General features: G+C 41.7%; 1 protein-coding gene across 1 annotated transcript in view; it reads right to left on the bottom strand.

Moving 5' to 3' along the window:
• mbpb (myelin basic protein b) overlaps nt 1-13947 on the bottom strand; it is a 56942-nt gene that overhangs the window by 23929 nt on the left and 19066 nt on the right. Inside the window, exon 3 of the transcript XR_009202947.1 lies at nt 11224-11284. The gene's annotated coding sequence lies outside the window, so the exon portion shown is untranslated. The remainder of the gene's footprint in view (nt 1-11223; nt 11285-13947) is intronic.

The raw sequence follows: 13947 nt of genomic DNA, 5'->3' as shown, positions 1-13947 counted from the left end.
TGTATATACAGTCAATTTTCATGAATGTGTTCTCCATGTGTGTTTGTGATACACCAGGGCTCCATAGAACCAAGTGAGTCTGAAACCAGATCAACGCTCCTGGGGTGCCAAAACAATCGCACTCAGATTTGGACTGAGACAAACCTCACAGACCGTCCGTCTGTCTGCCTGCCTGCCTGCCTGCCTGCCTGTCTGTCTGTCTGTCTGTCTATCTATCTATCTATCTATCTATCTATCTATCTATCTATCTATCATGTCTCAACAGGAAGTGGAAAATTCTTGTCCCACTATAAAGGGACAAGATAAAGAGAACAAACAAGATGCACCCACATTAGAGTTATAGAGGAAAAGGAATGCAGAAAGTGGGCTCCATCTCCATCTCTCTCTCTCTCTCTCTCTCTGCCACTCTCTCTCTCTGTGTGTGGTGGGCCGGTGGAACGGCAAGCACGCCGCCTCTCACCACTCCAGTGCACACTCACTCTCTGTTCTTCTGCCTTCGGATGGAGTAGGGGATGCGACCCGCTGACCTCCGCCTGCTTTCATTCTGCTAACTAAAATATAGCAGATTTCTGAAATACCAGCCCGGGGGTGAGACCGACTGGACCGTGCTACACTGTGTGGTGTGTTTATATGATAGCAATCAGACGAGCTGTTTCTAGGAATGCGACCATCTGATAGCGAGCAGCAGAATCGCTCCAGACCTGCAACGCTGGATCCGTGTCAGATCGGATCTGACATCATTTCAAGTCCAGCTCCAGATGTGTAACATTCGGGGATACGTGGGGACTCCGGTAACACTGAACTGGACTGATAGACTGATATGATGCTCGATATACTGAATAGCATAAAATACAGTTGTTGTTTTTCAACATAAATGTTTAGGAAGATCTGACCGTTTCTTTTAGATAGTGAGATTAAGGTTAAAGTGTGAGGATTAACTGCAGTAATTAAAGCATTAATAATTATGGAAGGTCCTTAAACAGCAAGTGTGTGTGTGTGTGCTCCTACACTAACCACTCCAGGATTTTCTTGCAAGCTTTTACACTTCATCCTTTCAATTACAGGAGTAATGGAAAGTGCACACACACACACACACACACACACATATATATATATATATATAGTCTTTCTCTAATTGTCCTGCCAGATGGTCAGAGCCAGTGATGTGAGCTAAAGGATTCAGAGACCCTTTTAGACACACACACACACACACACTCTAACATGATGACCACATGCACACACAACGCAACATTCACAAAGCAACACACATACACAGTGTACTGTTCTTATGATGCTCCACCTAAACCTACAATTTAATCCCAATCCAAAAGTTTTTTTTTTAAACATTATGCTAAAACTTTCCCCAAAGTTAAAAATGAAAATGTCACTGAGACAGAAATTAGCAAGAGAGTAACGACAGAGAATTGAGAAAATGGAGGCGGAAAAAAACAATAGTGTGAAGGAGGAGAAACACACACACACACACACACTCTTCAACAATGTGAGCTTTTCAGTAGTGAGGCCATAATCTGAGCACGTACCAGCTAGTACCAGCCACACACACACACACACACACACACACACACACTCTTAACAATTATGTTCACTTACAAGTTAACTTTTCTTTAAAATGGAAATTACTGCTTCTCAAAAAACACCGACATCATCAGTGATGAGGCGAAAGAGTTTATATTGGCGCTGAGTGTGTGTGTGTGTGTGTGTGTGTAAGCTTTCAGAAAAGACAGTGCATTTATTGGCTGTTTTTTTCCCTCATTTCATGCTCTAAATCCCACCAAAGGAAGAATGAATAAATAAAGAAATGGAATAAATAAATAAATATTTATTTATGTATTTATTTATTCCATTTCTTTATTTATGCAGATTTATTTCTTTATTTCTTCATTTCTTTATTCGACTCATGAGCTGCTCTTATCTCCCCGTCGGGGGCAATACCACCGCAGGCTCTGTGACAATCCGGCTATCTGTCAGAAATCTGCAATAAATCGAAACCTACTGTATATAAGGAAGCACTTTGCTTCGCTGCTGTTAGACTACAGATTCAACTTCACAAAGAGGTTTTTTTTTCCCTATAAAACTCGCCCTGCAGCAAATCGACAAACTTTATTTTTCTTATGAAATTAGAGTCACTAGTTGTTTCTCAGCAACTCTGTCTCTCACCTTTGACCATGCTGTCTGATCTCAACCATCACACATTTAGATCTCTGGCATATTTATCCAGAGAGACTTACATTTTATCTCATTTTATACAACTTGAGCACTTTAGGGTTAAGACCCTTGCTCAAGGGCAGCTTGGTGGATCTGGGATTCGAACTCACAAGCTTCTGAACCAGTAATCCAACACCTTAACCACTAAGGTTCCTGAAGACAGCATGGTGTTTGTCCTTACAGTGAAACATCCCGCTAATGTATAAATCATGCAGAGAGGTACTCAAAGGCTGTCTATAAAATAGTTTCAGAAATAAAACATAATCAATGGGTCTGATATAAACCTCAGCTAAAGACTCACACACATCCTGTATTAGAAACTTGCTAACACCCAACCTGGATTTGAGCGTACAATTACTAGAACCTTTGGCACACGTTTTTATACAAAATTCGAAAGCCTCGATTCAGGATCCATACATGGACTGGAGGAGTTTTTCACCCCTTTCACCTTCTGACGAGACAAAACATCTTTTTAACATCGTGAAATGAGGTCGACTGAAAATTGACTTATGTTTCCGGGAAGTTGTTGTTGTTGTTGTTGTTGATCTTTTGGCTCCTCCCTGTGTGTGAGGGGTCAACTGGTCCGCACAACACCTTGGTACAGGTTTAACGCCGGATGCCCTTCCTGACGCATCCCTCCCACGTTATCCAGGCTTGGGACCGGCACTACATCCAGGGCCTGGGGTTTGAGCATTGGCTGGGAATCGAACCCAGGCCTTCCTCATAGTAGGTGAGAAACCTACCACTGAGCCATGTTTCCAGGAAGTAAAACTCATTATCGTTCCATTTGAGATCCTACCCTTCTAAAATTCATACACTAGCCGCTAGTGTAAGTGCGTAGTGTTTCGAACATTATTAGGGACACGGCAATTATTATTATAATTATTCTGTATAAAGGTAGAAAATAAGTATAAATATGACAAAATGACATCATATCATGCAAGATAATATCTTGAATCTAGTCAAATCTATCACTATTTCATATTAGGGGATCACAATACACCAAATGTAAAATGATTAATCCTATTTTAAAGTGTACTTTACTATTTTTAATCTTTTATTTCAGATTTTTAAATGGCCACCTGATGGTCCGGTGTCAGGATCCTGCGCTCTCGTTGCCCAGGGCCCGGGATCGATTCCCGGGCAGGGCACCACCCCAGCCACTGAAAAGTTAACTCTCAGTGCCGGTCCCAAGCCCGGATATAAATGGGAGGGTTGATCACGTGATCATGTTTATCAGTGGGTGGAGCTAGTCTTTCGAATGAGTTTTCTTGCAGCTAAAACGGATCATTCTGGAGGCCGTCTGTGTATAAAATCACGTATAAAATCACTGAGTCGCTCCGCGTCTGCATAGAGTTCGGCTTTTCTCAACTTTGATGCATCACTGGACACGCCCATATATAGTCGTCAGTGGTTACTGTCTCAGAATTCTCCAGGGGTCATTGAAAAGGAACGAAACTCTGGGTGCTTTGTCGCATTCAATATCAGCAGAAACAATGATAAACTGTATTTCCAGCTCATTTATTTTAGAACAATAGCACCTTACTGCCTGCTAAACACCACAGTCCTGTACCAACCGGGCTGCTTCGTTTCGGAAGCTAATCCACTGTAGTGCATCTTGGGATTTCAGAAGTGTATGTCATTTTCTTCATTAGGCTTTTCAGCAAAATGAGGGACTCAAAAAAAAAAAAAAAGAGAGAGATAAAAATAAGCGGAGACTCAGAGCCAGCAGGGATTAGTATTTGGCTGTTAGTTCTGTGCTGTTCTAGAAAAATAATCAACGTCTGTGATGCTGTGATTGAAGCTGGCGTGTGTGAAGCGGAGTTCCTGTTTCCAGAAGTCGATTATTTTCCAATAGCATCATTTAGTCCCTACGTGAATCATTCCGCTGTCAGGAAGGATTTTTATTCCCAGCCATTCAGTTGTTTTCAATTACAGATAATCACACCTGGATGATCAGACTTTGCAGGAATGTTATCTGAGAATTCGTCAGATTTTTGTTTGCTGCCGTTTAAAAAGCTAAGCTACATTACTCGTCTGTCTTTAACTGTCCCGCTTATGTGCGTCCTTATCTGTCTGGAGCTGAGCTGGAGTTTATTCTTGTCTTGTGTGTGTGTGTGTAAAACGCTAGAGGTCTGATTGCAGAAATGATGCTCTTCCTGCACTCCTGACACAACAGAGGAAAAACAAGTGTGTATGTGCTGTTCAGAGACACACACACACACACACACACACACACACACACAGACGGTTGGTTCACGAGCGAAAAACACTTTAACCTCCAAAATCGTGACTCACTGGCTACTCAGACAAACACCACAGAAGAGAAAATGAAAAGCATTTCATACAGGAGAATGATATTTCTCCGGACTAATCGGTCTCGTGAAAGCGCTCTGAACGTTAACGTGCCTCTTTAAGGTCACGACTAAGCTGTCAAGTGCAGCGAGCGAAAGCTGGCTAGTTATCTAGTCATCTAGACAGCTAGTGAGTTGGGACAAATGCAGTGTTGCGGAAATGTTACATTGGCTAACGGTTCCGCATGTTGCAGCTCGTATGCTACGTGGCACAATGTGGGATTAAACCTGAGAACATCTGCTGCATCGGGAATGAAATAAGGGAGAAAGGAAGAAGGAAGATGAATGGAGGCATGATAGGATTCTGATCGTCTTATATTAGAACGCTTTGGAGATTTTTGTTGGATTGAGAAAGAAGTCCTTTCCATGGAAATGCATAGATCAGCTTACAGATACAGCAAGAGTCAATTGCAAGATTGTATTTAGTGTGAAAATGAAATCTTGCAATCTGCACTCACTACACGACTCGATCCCTCAATGCGAGAGTCAATTTTTTTAGACTGCAAGACTCAATCCTATAATGTGACAGTCACATTTTAACATTGAACGACTCGATCCCTCAATGCGACAGTCACATTTTTACACAGACACTTTTTAATCAGATCGGACTGAATTCAATCAGATTGACGAATCCGATCGCAGCGTTTACATGAACGCGGTATAAAGTAATCAGATTGTTATGCGTGTTTACATGACACATGATTAGAATCGGATTAGATCTTTTGACATGCGCACAGTCCACGAAAACAGGATTCCCGCCGTTTTGCTTAGCGCCCGCCATTTTACCTACGACAACATCCGTACATCATACGTCATTCTTGCATCATTGCACATGCGCAGAACTTTCCAGGAACATATTCCATCCAATTAAGTGTTTACATGTCCTCTCGATCGGACTAAAAATGGTTTAAAATGGCCCTTACCATCCGATTGAAATTTTAATCGGATGTGGCAAATTCCATCCGATTGACGTGTTTACATGACACTTTTTTAATCTGATTGTGCTTCTAGTCCTGTTACGATCGGATTACAAGTGTCCATGTAAACGCACCTAGTGACATCTTTACACTGCACGACTCGATCCCTCAATGCGACAGTCACATTTTTACACTGCACGACTCGATCCCTCAATGCGACAGTCACATTTTTACACTACACGACTCGATCCCTCAATGCGACAGTGACATGCGCTCACTGCACAACTCAATCCCTCAATGCGACAGTGACATTTTTGAACTGCACGACTCGATCCCTCAATGCGACAGTGACATTTTTGAACTGCACGACTCGATCCCTCAATGCGACAGTGACATTTTTGAACTGCACGACTCGATCCCTCAATGCGACAGTCACATTTTTACACTGCACGACTCGATCCCTCAATGCGACAGTCACATTTTTACACTGCACGACTCGATCCCTCAATGCGACAGTCACATTTTTACACTGCACGACTCGATCCCTCAATGCGACAGTCACATTTTTACACTGCACGACTCGATCCCTCAATGCGACAGTGACATTTTTGAACTGCACGACTCGATCCCTCAATGTGACAGTGACATGCTCTCACTGCACGACTCGATCCCTCAATGCGATAGCAGCATGCTCTTATTACATGATCCCTCAATGTGACAGTGACATTTTTACACTACACAACTCGATCCCTCAACACGACAGTGACATGCTCTCACTACACGACTCGATCCCTCAATGTGACAGTGACATGCGCTCACTGCACAACTCAATCCCTCAATGCAACAGTGACATTTTTGAACTGCACGACTCGATCCCTCAATGCAACAGTGACATTTTTGAACTGCACGACTCGATCCCTCAATGCGACAGTGACATTTTTGAACTGCACGACTCGATCCCTCAATGCGACAGTGACATTTTTGAACTGCACGACTCGATCCCTCAATGCGACAGTGACATTTTTGAACTGCACGACTCGATCCCTCAATGCGACAGTGACATTTTTGAACTGCACGACTCGACCCCTCAATGTGACAGTGACATGCTCTCACTGCACGACTCGATCTTGTGATGCGATAGCGGCATGCTCTTATTACATGATCCTGAAATGCGACAATGATATTTTTACACTGCACAACTCGATCCCTCAACACGACAGTGACATGCTCTCACTGCACGACTCGATCCCTCAATGCGATAGCAGCATGCTCTTATTACATGATCCCTCAATGTGACAGTGACATTTTTACACTGCACAACTCGATCCCTCAACACGACAGTGACATGCTCTCACTACACGACTCGATCCCTCAATGTGACAGTGACATGCGCTCACTGCACAACTCGATCCCTCAATGCGACAGTGACATTTTTGAACTGCACGACTCGATCCCTCAATGCGACAGTGACATTTTTGAACTGCACGACTCGATCCCTCAATGCGACAGTGACATTTTTGAACTGCACGACTCGATCCCTCAATGCGACAGTGACATTTTTGAACTGCACGACTCGATCCCTCAATGCGACAGTGACATTTTTGAACTGCACGACTCGATCCCTCAATGTGACAGTGACATGCTCTCACTGCACGACTCGATCTTGTGATGCGATAGCGGCATGCTCTTATTACATGATCCTGAAATGCGACAATGATATTTTTACACTGCACAACTCGATCCCTCAACACGACAGTGACATGCTCTCACTACACGACTCGATCCCTCAATGCGACAGTGACATTTTTGAACTGCACAACTCGATCCCTCAATGCGACAGTGACATTTTTGAACTGCACGACTCGATCCCTCAATGCGACAGTGACATTTTTGAACTGCACGGCTCGATCCCTCAATGCGACAGTGACATTTTTGAACTGCACAACTCGATCCCTCAATGCGACAGTGACATTTTTGAACTGCACGGCTCGATCCCTCAATGCGACAGTGATATGCTCTCACTACATGACTCGCACAGTGACTCATCCCTTACGTCACAGGAACTGAGGTAGGATGTAAATGGTAAGAATCAAGGTTCAAATCGTAGACAGAATAAAAGTGCTGCAGGAGTGCTGCCTTAATGCCGTCGCCCTGCATGACCATTCATACAACTGTGATTAGGAGAAGGACAATGAAGTGTTTGAGCTTGAACAGTCAGAAGGAGAGGACAGCTTACCTGTACACACACACACACACTTACCACAAGGGACAGATCAATAAAAAACCAATTTACACTCAGAGACTTTTTGAGAGAGAAGAAGAGAGTCAGAGAGACGGAGAAGTAGAGAACGAGTAAGACAAGTGAAGCTGTGATGCCAATCAATCTTTCTTTAATTAAATCAGACTGACAATAAGACAGGGACAAAGAGACATTTTTTATGGTTTAGAAATATTGCACTTGATACAACTGAACCAGTAAAGCGGAACTGAACCCAATTAAATTGAGTCGATTTGAATTGAACTGAATTGAATTGACGACAGAGAAATAAACAGAGGGACAACAGCAGAGAGAGAGAGAGAGAGAGAGAAAAGACAACAGCAGAGAGAGAGAGAGAGAGAGAGAGAGAAACAGCAGAGAAACAGCAGAGAGAGAGAGAGAGAGAGAGAGAGAGAGAGAGAGAGAGAAGAGAACAACAGCAGAGAGAGAGAGAGACAGAGAGAGAGAGAGGAGAACAACAGCAGAGAGAGAGAGCAAGAGAGAGAGCAAGCGAGAGAGAGAAGAGACAACAGCAGAGAGAGAGAGAGAGAGAGAGAGAGAAGAGACAACAGCAGAGAGAACAACAGCAGAGAGAGAGAGAGAGAGAGAGAGAGAGAGAGAGAGAGAGTTCAGAATTGTGTGTGTGTGTGTTCATTCCCTCACAGTTACGTTATAACTCTAATTCCATGCAGGTTCTGATGATAAAACACAGACTCTTACCCTAAGCCTGATTCTGTGAGATTGATGTTTTAATAATTGACCACTGGAGCGTTATAATCGGTCAGTTATTAGTTACATCTGCTTCGGTTTAGTTTAACGGTCCGATTTTGCCGTTCTAAACGCTCTCTCGGAGGTGATTAAGGCAGCACTCGCACGGCGCAGCTCGTTATATACGTGTCGGATAACATTATTGAACTCTGTAACTGTGTATAATGATGTTCATAAAGGGTCAGCAGAGTCATTATTATTATTATATCATCATTCCTCCATATTTCACATTAGCGGATCCTTCTTGTTCCCAGAGGCACAGGGACATCCGTGTAGAAGAATAAGAAGATCAGTTTCTATTCTATTTCTAATGTCATACATTTTTCAGTGAATCTGAATTGTCCTAAGTTTATTATCGTCATTCACTTGGTGAGGCTAATTGGCGCTAGCTTGGCTCACTGTTATTGTTTCCGTTCATTTTGTTGTGTCTGGTTTTCAGATTTGGTTTTGATGTTGCGGTAACGTGGTGGTGGTGTGGACCTGCTGCACTTTTGCGATGTCTGGTCACCTTGGGTCAGACTCTTAATGTCCATCGCTCAAACTGAGACTCCATATTAGATCATAGAGGAAAACAAATTCTGGGTGACTGACGTTCCTTGGGACATCGTGAGCAGAGCCCAGGGTTAAATTTAGAGTAACTTTAATCCAGTCAGTGGATCTGTTTCCTAATTATTTCTTTTCTTTCTTTCTTTCTTTCTTTCTTTCTTTCTTTCTTTCTTTCTATCTTTCTTTCTTTCTTTCTTTCTTTTCTTTTCTTTCTTTCTTTCTTTCTTTCTTTCTCAGCTGGATAAAGCAGACTCAAGTTTTAATGACTGAGTCACGTATTAATGCTGATTTCAGATGTGTGTACCCGTGTGTAAACAATTTTGTGTGTGTGTGTGTTTGCTTAGTAAGTACCTTTGAGCAAACACACATCAGTTCAGGCATCTTTAAACACTATTAAACGTCCATTAACTGTTAACACACACACACAGTGTCCAGCAGTCAGTTATCACTAATACATTATACAACTGATTTCCACCCGAATCTCTCTCTCTCTCTCTCTCTCTCTCTGTTCACTCTATATCTCACTAAATATTTCAGTCATATAAAGGATAAAAGGATAAAATAATAAATCATCAATCCACACTATTATACTCTAACACAACATTTCTATCTATGTCTATAGCTAATGAGCTACAGAAGTGACATGCTCAGAGCTCCATGGCCACCAGGGGGCAGTCTACCAAACGCTGGATTCTGAATCGAGTGCGGCTTCTTGGGGATGTGTTTTATCATCTATGTGTCCAGAATCCATAAAATAAACATCTGTAGAGTTCACCAGGCCGGCTAAACACTATGAAGGGTACCTACAGTGGTGTACTACTCATTGTTTTGGGACGTAGCGCATCTCTTGAAAATGAGCGTCTGCAGTAAAAAAAAAATAAAAATAAAAATAAGAGGAGAAGTTTTTGTGTTTTTGGTGTTATCAGTGACACAATATTATTTATTTTTTATTCTTTATTTAAAAAACTATACATATTTATATATTATATAATATACATTTATATATTATATAACACTATATATATTTTTTATAATTTTTCATGAATTAAATATTATTATTACGTTCAAATAATGGCAGCACAGTTGCTTAGTGGTTAGCATGATTTCCTCTGGGAGTTTCCTAACAGTTTGTAGTGTATGTATGTGTGTGTGCCCTACTATGGGTTGCCACCCTGTCCAGGGTCACCTGCTTTGTATCCCGAGTCCCCTAGGATAGACTCCAGGTTCTACATGACCCTGTGTAGGATGAGTGCTACAGAAAATAAATGAATGGATGGACAATCAGGAAGAAGCTTGGACCATGTTTTCATTTTTTTTCCATAGGTGTCATGGACTGGTTCTCAAACTGGGGTATGAATTTCTGATGGAAATCAAAACCAATAACTTCCAAAGTTATAATGATGTTTGAGGCTAGATAAGTTCTTAACGTCTTCGACCGGTCACTTGAACTGAATAGAAAATAATTGTAAAAAACAATTATTTAAAATAAAACAACAACTTGGACCCAATTGTGTGGACCTTGTGGAGGGAATTTCTAAAATAAATAGCCAGAATAATATTTTAATATTTTATTATTTTATTAATAATATTCAATATTTATTATTTATTATATTTTAAGACTATTTTATGAGTCTAATATTAGAATAGACTCTAAATTATTATTATAAATATGTGCCTGTGGACATTTTTTCCCTCAAAAAAATAAATTAAAAATAGTATGAACCCCTTCTGTAGACAAATAACCGCGTATTCTCGGACCACCTGAGGAGAGAGCCATAATCCAAATCCTGCCTACTAACATGAGCTGACAAATTAGAGTTCTTTCTACATTTTCTCCATATCTATCTACCTGTCTAGAAGTATTTCAGCTGTCTTTATTGTGGTATATCGTGACACTGATGTATCGCCACGGCTCGTTTCAGATTTCGGCGCTCGGTGAAAATGACAGCGGGGAATCTTTCATCATGGTGAACAAAGCGTGTGTTCCTTTGTTCTCCGAGTGGAGTGGATGAGGCCTGACAAACACACTGGCGTGACTCAAGAGCTGTGAGGATTCATTATGCCACATCTTCAGAGCCAAGGCCACCTTAAGAACATCTCCAAAAATACAAAGAAACAAAAAGCACCCCGAAAAAAAAAAGAAATAAAGACTTACCAAAGACCTCGTCCTGAGAGTCGGAGTCCGCTGTGGTTCTGGATGCTGGGTCTGACAAAGTCTAAAACACACACACACACACAGGTAAGTGGTTCAATATCCCACTGTTATACTCTTCTATCTCAGTGTCTCACGTCTGCGCGTCTCAGTGCTCGTTGAACTGAATTTTCTCGCTCCAAAAAATGTAAATGTTCAGCATTGAATGTCTTTATCATGTCTCACGCCACAGTGGTGGTTAATATGGAGCTCATATGAAAGTAGACAAGAACCTATAGTGTTTGTTTTTATCTAGCCTACCAGGAGCAATATATTCATAGAAAAACAAAAAAGGGCTAGTTTCACCACATGAATGTTCCTATCTCCGAAGTAAACGCTGATATCGAACCCATCTCTGCTCTCGGAGACGCTCCACGTGCTTGCTCATCTGAAAAGCAGCTCAAATCTCAAGGTGTTCCTCTTTCAACCACTGTGTAAGGTTATCCAACAGAGGGACTAAAACACGCCGCAAGCTGACAGACTCATTTTATATCAGACTTAAATAGAAAATCATTCATTCCTTTACAGAGGTCTGATAAGCCGGCAGAGTGGAACGCTGATGAATGTTCTCGCACCTTGAACTCAGGTTTAATGACCACCATCTTTACCTGCTCTACTTAGGACACAGTCCAAACGTCCTGATGTTCTTGTCTTGATGCTGTAGTAGCCCTTTTATATTTTTTATGGAGAACAGTATGCAGTTTGATTTGCTTCGATTGCCATCTTTAATCCTGACGCACATCTAGATTAATGTTGAGGCTAATCCATCATAGTATCCCCTGGTATCAGGGCCTTTATACAAGTACAAGTAAATCTGCATGGTATTGGATTGGATGCGTATTCATTATATATATATATATATATATATATATATATATGTATATTTAAAGTATGTATCCATTCCCTTACTGGTCTGAGAGTGAAAAATCAGAGCCATTCTTTAGAGCCAGAGCTCATGTTAAAAGACACAGCTACCGTACAGTGTCTACTGAGAGATATACAACTTACATTGAATCAATGTAGCGACAGCACCTTAATATACGCCATCGATTTCGGTGGAAATGAGTTCATGAATCTCGTTAGCGGTGGATTTCCAACATAATTCCATGAGCTAAGTGCTCTGTGATTGGATGAAGCTACCTGGGATCATTATTCATGAATGATTCAATAGTTTCCCCAAATCATCTGAGGAAAATAAATACCATTTCCCTGTTGTGTCGTGTCATTTTCATCCCCATCTGCTGCGTAGGCATGTGTAGGATTACTTAGTGCTAAAAGAAAACAACACAATGGGATTTATTGACTGAAGTGAATGGGAAGAAGTCGTATTCGAATTTGGTTCTCGAACCTTTCTGCCTCTAGTCCCTGTGCTAGTCCTTTGTTCTAATGCTGGTTCTAGTAGCGCTTCTGTTTCTGCTTGGGTTTAATTTCTTGTATTAGTTTTGTTCATACTTCAGTTACTTAGTTCCAGTTTTTTTGTGTGCGTTTAGGTTTCGTTCTGGTTTCGTTGAACGTTCCAGCTCTGATCACGTTTCTTGTTCTGTTTCGATTGTTGCTCTGTTTTTTGTCTTCTTTTCTAATTCTCTATAATTCTGATAAATGCTTTAAGGAGTGAAGAGACAATCTGTCAGGCAGAAAGACAGACAGGGAGTGAGACAGAGAGGTATTGAGGCAGAAAGAAATATAAAGAGTGAAACAGAGATTATGAGGCAAAAGGACAGACAGGGAGTGAGACAGAGTTTAAGAGGCAGATGGACAGACAGAAAGAGAGAGAGAGATATTGTGAGGCAAAAGGACAGACAGGGAGTTAGACAGAGAGATTGTGAGGCAGAAAGACAGACAGGGAGTGAGACAGAGAGATTGTGAGGCAGAATGACGGACAGGGAGTGAGACAGAGAGATTTTGAGGCAAAAAGACAGACAGTAAGTGATACAGAGTGATTTTGAGGCAGAAAGAAATATAAAGAGTGAGACAGAGATTATGAGGCAAAAGGACAGACAGAAAGAGAGAGAGAGAGAGATATTATGAGGCAAAAGGACAGACAGAAAGAGAGAGAGAGAGATTGTGAGGCAGAAAGACCCACAGGGAGTGAGACAGAGAGATTGTGAGGCAGAAAGACAAACAGGGAGTGAGACAGAGAGATTGTGAGGCAGAATGACGGACAGGGAGTGAGACAGAGAGATTGTGAGGCAGAAAGACCCACAGGGAGTGAGACAGAGAGATTGTGAGGCAGAAAGACAAACAGGGAGTGAGACAGAGAGATTGTGAGGCAGAATGACGGACAGGGAGTGAGACAGAGAGATTTTGAGGCAAAAAGACAGACAGGAAGTGATACAGAGTGATTTTGAGGCAGAAAGAAATATAAAGAGTGAGAGAGATTTTGAGGCAGAAAGAAATATAAAGAGTGAGACAGAGATTATGAGGCAAAAGGACAGACAGGGAGTGAGACAGAGTTTATGAGGCAAAAGGACAGACAGAGAGTGAGACAGAGAGATTGTGAGGCAGAAAGACAGACAGGGAGTGAGACAGAAAGATTTTGAGGCAGAAAGACAGACAGGGAGTGAGACAGAGAGATTGTGAGGCAGAAAGACAGACAGAGAGTGAGACAGAGAGATTGTGAGGCAGAAAGACAGACAGAGAGTGAGACAGAGAGATTTTGAGGCAGAAAGAAATATAAAGAGTGAGGCA

Source organism: Hemibagrus wyckioides, linkage group LG20 (genome assembly GCF_019097595.1).
Source record: "Hemibagrus wyckioides isolate EC202008001 linkage group LG20, SWU_Hwy_1.0, whole genome shotgun sequence".
Lineage (NCBI taxonomy): Eukaryota > Metazoa > Chordata > Actinopteri > Siluriformes > Bagridae > Hemibagrus > Hemibagrus wyckioides.
Note: the sequence above shows the minus strand (reverse complement) of the source record. Positions and strands in the feature narration are given on the sequence as shown.